Source organism: Sinocyclocheilus grahami, unplaced genomic scaffold, assembly GCF_001515645.1.
Source record: "Sinocyclocheilus grahami isolate Dianchi unplaced genomic scaffold, SAMN03320097.WGS_v1.1 scaffold1790.1, whole genome shotgun sequence".
Lineage (NCBI taxonomy): Eukaryota > Metazoa > Chordata > Actinopteri > Cypriniformes > Cyprinidae > Sinocyclocheilus > Sinocyclocheilus grahami.
The window spans coordinates 15,672-22,340 of record NW_015506969.1 but is presented as its reverse complement, the minus strand read 5'-3'; the positions used below and the strand labels follow the sequence as shown (position 1 = coordinate 22,340).

At 35.3% G+C, this 6,669-nt stretch overlaps 1 protein-coding gene across 1 annotated transcript in view; it reads left to right on the top strand.

Moving 5' to 3' along the window:
* The window catches only part of LOC107572671 (leucine-rich repeat and fibronectin type-III domain-containing protein 5-like), a 73,172-nt gene that overhangs the window by 64,481 nt on the left and 2,022 nt on the right, over positions 1-6,669 (top strand). The gene's annotated exons all lie outside the window — the stretch shown is intronic.

Sequence of the window (6,669 nt, the reverse complement as noted above, 5' to 3'; positions counted from 1 at the left end):
CCAGTGTTTACAAAGTGAACATGCAAAGAAGGTCAAAGCCCTTTACAAAAAAAACCCGGTAAAACAGCGATGTAGGACGATTTAGAGCGATTTTGTAGTTGGAGGAGAAAATGAGATGGGAGTTTTTCGACACACCCTAACTGTCATGAACCGGAATGCACAGAGATCATGCAGAGCTAGACAAGACGGGCGTTTGAGGTTAAAAAGTACATAAATTGTATTTTTTATTTTTTTAATTACCAATCGTTTAGCTAGATAAAACCCTTATTCCTCGTCTGGGATCGTGTAGAAGCTTTGAAGCTGCACTGAAACAATAATTTTGACCTTCAACCGTTTGGTAGCCGTTGAAGTACACTATAAGGAGAATAATCCTGGAATGTTTTCATCAAAAACCTTAATTTCTCTTCGACTGAAGAAAGAAAGAATCATCTTTGATGACATGGGGGTGAGTAAATTATCAGGAAATTTTAATTTGAAAGTAAACTAATCCTTTAACATCCACTGCAAGATCCAATCAATTTCTCATCAAATATTCTGTATAACTCCGAAATACATTGTGTAAGATGTGAATGACATCTCATATTGACTTAAAGCTCAGGAGTGATAGTCAGAAGGTTTTAGAACTCAAAGAATCAAGATAACAGCCATCATCATTGTGCCCATGAGCAAGACATTTATACCGCACGCATTATGATAGACCTATAGAAAAAAATATTTGAATCTTTTTCTTTTCTAATAAGGTTTTTTTTAACTAAAAAAATATTATTTGAAGGTACAGCATACATAGTGGATCTAATTTAGAATAAGTGTAAGCTTACTTATAATTAATATTTTTCCTCAGAAATGTTGTTTGTGTTGATTCAATTGGTGCTATTATAAGCTTTAACACAGTACTTACTTATAATTGACACCTTATACATACTTTCCAACAACTTGTGCTTTTATTTATTCTATTATTGTTTGCTGAATAATGATTTATAATTGTTTTAATTTCATTACATTTTTCATGACTATTATTTAAACTGCAAATGTATACAGTTAAAACAAATAAAATACTGACATAAAATCAAAAACATTGCAGTTCATGAAAATTCAGCATTATGCAATCTCTTGAGAGGAAGACTATTAAACTTCACAATAAGGTTCATTAGTTAACATTAGTTAACTACTTTACATAATGAACTAAGAATGAACAATAGTTCTTCAGCATTTACTAATCTTAGTTCATGTTAATTTCAGCATTTACTAATGCATTATTAAAATCAACATTTGTACTTGTTAACAGTTAATGCACTCTGAATTAACATGAACTAACAGTGAATAACTGTGTTCTTATTAACTAACATTAAGAAAGATTAATAAATACTGTAATAAATGTATTGTTCATTGTTCGTTCATGATAGTTAATACATTAACTAACATTAACTAATGGAACCTTATTGAAAAGTGTTACCTTAATATTAAATATCAATATATTATTTTTATTCACTTCTACACTGTAAAAAATGATTGTGATTTTAACAGTAAAAGACTGTAAAAATTAGGGCTGCACAATAAATCGCATGCGATATTTAACACCCATCTTATCAGTAAAGCCGATTCTGTAATCAGCGGTAAATCTCCATCACGTGCGTGCTTTCACATTGAGCAGCATTAACTACACAGAGCCATTGTTCACTAACGAGCTGCGCAAAACCACGTTCATATTCACGCGATTTTTTGCGCAGCTCGTCAGTGAACAACGGCTCTGTGTAGTTAATGCTGCTCAATGTGAAAGCACGCATGTGATGGAGATTTACCACTGATTACAGAACCAGCTTTCTGACAAGATGCGCATTAAATATCGCATGCGATTTATCGTGCAGCCCTAGTAAAAATGCTATAGTAAAAACCTGTTAACTGGTTAGCAGTAAGTTTCCATACTATATTTGGTGAATACATGTAATTACATTTAATGTAAAAATACGGTTTTTGGAAGTGAAAAAGAAAAAGTCATTGTATAATTTACAGTGACAAACCGTAAATTGACACTCCCAGAATTCCCTGCATGACACTTCATATTTGATGTTTTTTTTTTTTTTTTGTTGAAATAACATGTTTCTTCTTATTTTTTTTCTTATCAGTTGTGTACATTAGGGTTTAATCTTACATCTAATGTTGTTAAATCAATGTTTATTGCATTATTTCAGTATCATGTGTGTCACCATGATGGGGTTTAGTGTTTGTGTGAATGACACTGTGCACCTTCTATATATAAGTATTGCCCTCCTCAGCTCCTAGAAAAGCTGTTTATGATGAGCGTTGGTTCATCATGTGACTTTCTCATCGCCACCAGTTTTTGATGGTTATCAATGCATTACAATGGTTCAAAACAGATATTAGTACTTCAATATGTTGGTTTATTAACATTACATCAGTTAATGAAAAACGGTATTTGATTGTGAATTTAAATTAAGTCTGTAAAACCTAAAATGTTGCTACCATATTTTTTACGGTGAAGTTCTGGCAACCACAGTTGCCGATATTTTACCGTAAATTAGTGTATGTAACAGAATCAGATATAAGTTTTTTTTCTTTTTTTGATTAATTATCCAAATAATGTATAGTCCTACAAAGCTATTATTATCAGAGCATATGAGCAGAGTATAGCATAGCAGAGCATAGCGTCACTGAAGGTAGCATTATTTTACCAGCGTTGCTTAGTACTGCTGAACTATAGCCTACACCATGTTACAGCACAGTAGCGCTACTGCAAACCGGAACAAGTAGGTCTATACTGCATAGAAATTTCCTGTCAACGCGTTATTTGAGCAGACTTTGCTTTTCCGATGAGCATGAGCTGTACACGAGCGGAACACACATTCATAGATCGGAATATTGAGCAGGGCATCCAACTGCACAGTGACGAGGAGAGTGAAACATGCGCGCTGAACACTGCGGGGCGCCATATATGTTATTATTATATGTAGCCTATATTTTCGGTGCATCCCCTCCTTGTTTACAAATCCGAAGTAAGTCCATACATTCGATTTAAATGCGGATGGGGCTTTCCTGATAACTTTCTGCAATGCCGCCCTCTTTATTTTACTAACTTACTGCATGCTGAAGGTGACCCAGCTGACCTCGCCAGTCTAGTGGATTGTAAAGAAATTTATTTTATTATTCTACCAAATAGTATAATAAAAGATAGATACTTGGCGTCCGTTTATCGATACAGTATTGCCACGGGAAAATATCACGATACTATGCTGTATCGATTTTTTTCCCCCACCCCTAAAAAATAATGTAGAAATTGATGAAAAATCAGCAAAGCAGAAGCAAGACAATTATTAAGCAAGCCGTTATTAAATTTTGGCAACATAAATGGGAAACGGAGAAGACGGGTAGACATCTGTATAAAATCCAAAAGAAAGTAGGATTTCAAAATAATGAGACTGAAAGTGACTTTAAAAGAAGAAGATTCAAATTAGGACATTCATCTTTAAATGGAAACTTACATAAAATCAGGAAACATCCTTCTGGATTATGTAGATCTTGTGGTGAAATTGAAACAATTGAGCCTATTTTATTACAGTGTAGAGCATGTAGTAAAGAGAGACAGATGCTGGAAACAAAGATACAATCAAGAGGTGCAAATAATATGACATTAGAACTAATATTAGGTAATAGAAAATTCAGAAGAATGATAATAAGTTATCTAATAGACATGGGAATCTTCATGAGAATATAAGGAATAATATTGATTTATTTATTATTTTATTTTTTTATAAAGACTTCTCATTGTCACTCCACACTCCAGTTCAATTGGTGGTTTTAATGCACCAAAAGTTGGCTTGCCCACCGCCAATAAACGCTACAAGAAGAAGAAGAAGAAAATGACAGATCGTTTTGCAAGATAAGACCCTTATTCCTCGTCTGGGATCGTGTAGAACTCTTTGAAGCTGCACTGAAACTGTAATTTTGACGTTCAACCGTTTGGTAACCGTTGAAGTCCACTATAAGGAGAATACTCCTGGAATGTTTTCATCAAAAACCTTAATTTCTTTTCGATTGAAGAAAGAAAGACGTAAACATCTTGGATGACATGGGGGTGAGTAATTTATTAGGAAATTTTAATTTGAAAGTGAACTAATCCTTTAAGTAGTCTGGTGTAAGATCAGTTTGTGATGTCAGTCGAAAAGGAATGCCATTTCACAGGGGAAACATTTTCATAAAAGGATTTGGAGACTAATAGTAAAAACTTAATTTTTACTTGATTCAAGTGCCATTGAAAGTTAATATTTTCACCCAGTTACATTTCTAAAGGCAGATCATCAGAATCATGCTTTTTAATCCTTCTAATTTCATTTAAACCTTCGAATTACAAAGTATAATTCACTTCTCATCAGAATCTGTGTTCATTTCTCGGAGGTGTAAAATACTTGAGTTAATTGTGCTTAATTATTTTATGGGAAACTGAAGAATGTTACTCAAGTATATTTCTAAGGCAGAAATTGTAATTTCATTTAGACCTTCAAAGTACAGAATAAACATGTCACTGCTCATCATGACACATATCTTTACTCTTTTTAAAAATAAGATATATTTGTGTCTGTCCTACTGAGTTAGCAAGTCCAGTCTCAATTCCTTGAACTTCAAACTAAAAAACAATCAGTGTAAAATGTAATTGGCCAAAACTGTGGTCATTCATCTTTGAGATGAGACATTTTTTTGATTTTTCAGTCACCTCAGTGTAGAGTTTTTGATCTAAATCAGTGCATGTTATAACCCTAAGCAAATCTGGCTTGAGATGATCATTGATCAGTCCAAGAAACACTAAAATATCAACAAGATTGTGATTAAAAGGAATGTTTTGCAGAGTTTGAGCATCAAAGTTACTTTAATGAGAAATCTCCTGCTGGTTTCATCAGTCTTTTTCAAAAGCCAAGTAGCACTCTTTAGGCTACTATTAAATATTAAGTACAATTAAATGTGGAAACTTTTTCTTTCATATTTGGCTGAATACTTTGACTTGTGTACAACTTTGACAAAGTACTCTCTCTCTCTTTCTCTGTACTTTTTTTTACCCAGTTTTTGTTGTCATTGCCAATCATTGTAAACTTTTAAACCTCTTCACGGTAACAGCACCAACTGCCTGCTAGTATCAAGAAACTCCTCCACAGAGGAAACTTATGCTATCCAGACATAGTGACACTAATAGAGTCTAGGCAATGAGCTAATTAGATGTTACATTTAACAATGAAGCATCCAGAAATGGGAGGGATATATTCAAGTCTCAATGCATAAAATTAGTACTTACTCAAACAGTAGAGCCATGGAAATATTTTCACCCTAGCAACTTAACACCATTAAACACACTTTCAGTTACTCAGAACAACCCTGCAATTAAAATGCTTGGCTCATTCATTTGTATGTATGACGGCGGACACTCTCACCCAGCATACTGAAATGCTTTGACCGGCTGGGGCGCGAGGCCGCTTCTACTGAGAACCTTTGTGCTCCAAATCCAGTCGGTTTGCATGGGAAATCACAGAGTGCTTCTTTCAGCAGGCTGAATGTTTGCCAGGCTGCAGAGGAGACAGGTGGGGCACATGGGGAAGGATGATAAGAGATGCTATTGTTCACGTCTGAAGTGAATGGTTCAGAGAGTGATAGCAGACCCCAGGCTCCTTCAGGTACAGCAGGACTTCCTGTAGATACAGCACCGAAGCAGATTTACCACCACTTCAGACTTACTCTCTCTAGATTATGTGATTAAACGTGCCTGCAGCAGAGTAAACACGCTACAGATAAGAGATAGTCCTGATATCAGAGTTTGTTTTACGTGTTTATTGTTACATGCTCAGAATAGTACAATACATTCTCCGCATGCTCCGTGCCTGAGCCTGCTAAACACATGAAAATCCTACTTCAAAATTTGCATATTTATCAATCGCTTAGTACTGGGGTGTTCCTGTACAGAGCCCTTTGCAATCTTCTCTATCCTGCTCTCTGCTTAGATTATGAAAATTGTATATACGTGTGGGTTTTTGATTCCTGAACACAAACCAAAATGAGCATCATACCACTGGACCTTGGATTTGGTTTGATTTAAATTTGAATAGTTGTTTGAAGGGATGCTCCGATACCGATACTGGTATCGAACCCGATACTGAGCTCCTGTACTCGTTAAAATGCCCCGATACCAAACGCCGATACCACACAGCATGTGATAAGTGCCATATTCAGACAATGAAACACCGACAACAGAACAACAGACAGCAGAACAACAGACAGCAGAATGGAGTTATTAGAGATTAAGGATGTCTACGAAGTATATGTATAATGAATATAATGTTAAATATTCAGTATTGACTGTATAGCTGATGTGCGCGAGCTGATAAGCAAAGCACGCTGAGTGGATTGAGCGCGCGGCGGCGCAGATGCGCGAGCTTGTCGAGTTAATATATCTTTCTCACAGACATCATTGGAAAGTTTGTAGTTCGGTCGGATACGTCAAAAACAAGGAAAATAATGCACAAGTTACTTAACGGTATGGAGAGAGAGACAGAGAGAGCGCGCAATCTGCAGTGTGATCTTTGATGTTCACTCACTTAGCACACGCATGCATCATTTGGATTAAAACTAAATCTTAAAAATAAGACCATTTATAGGGGCATTCACTATAAA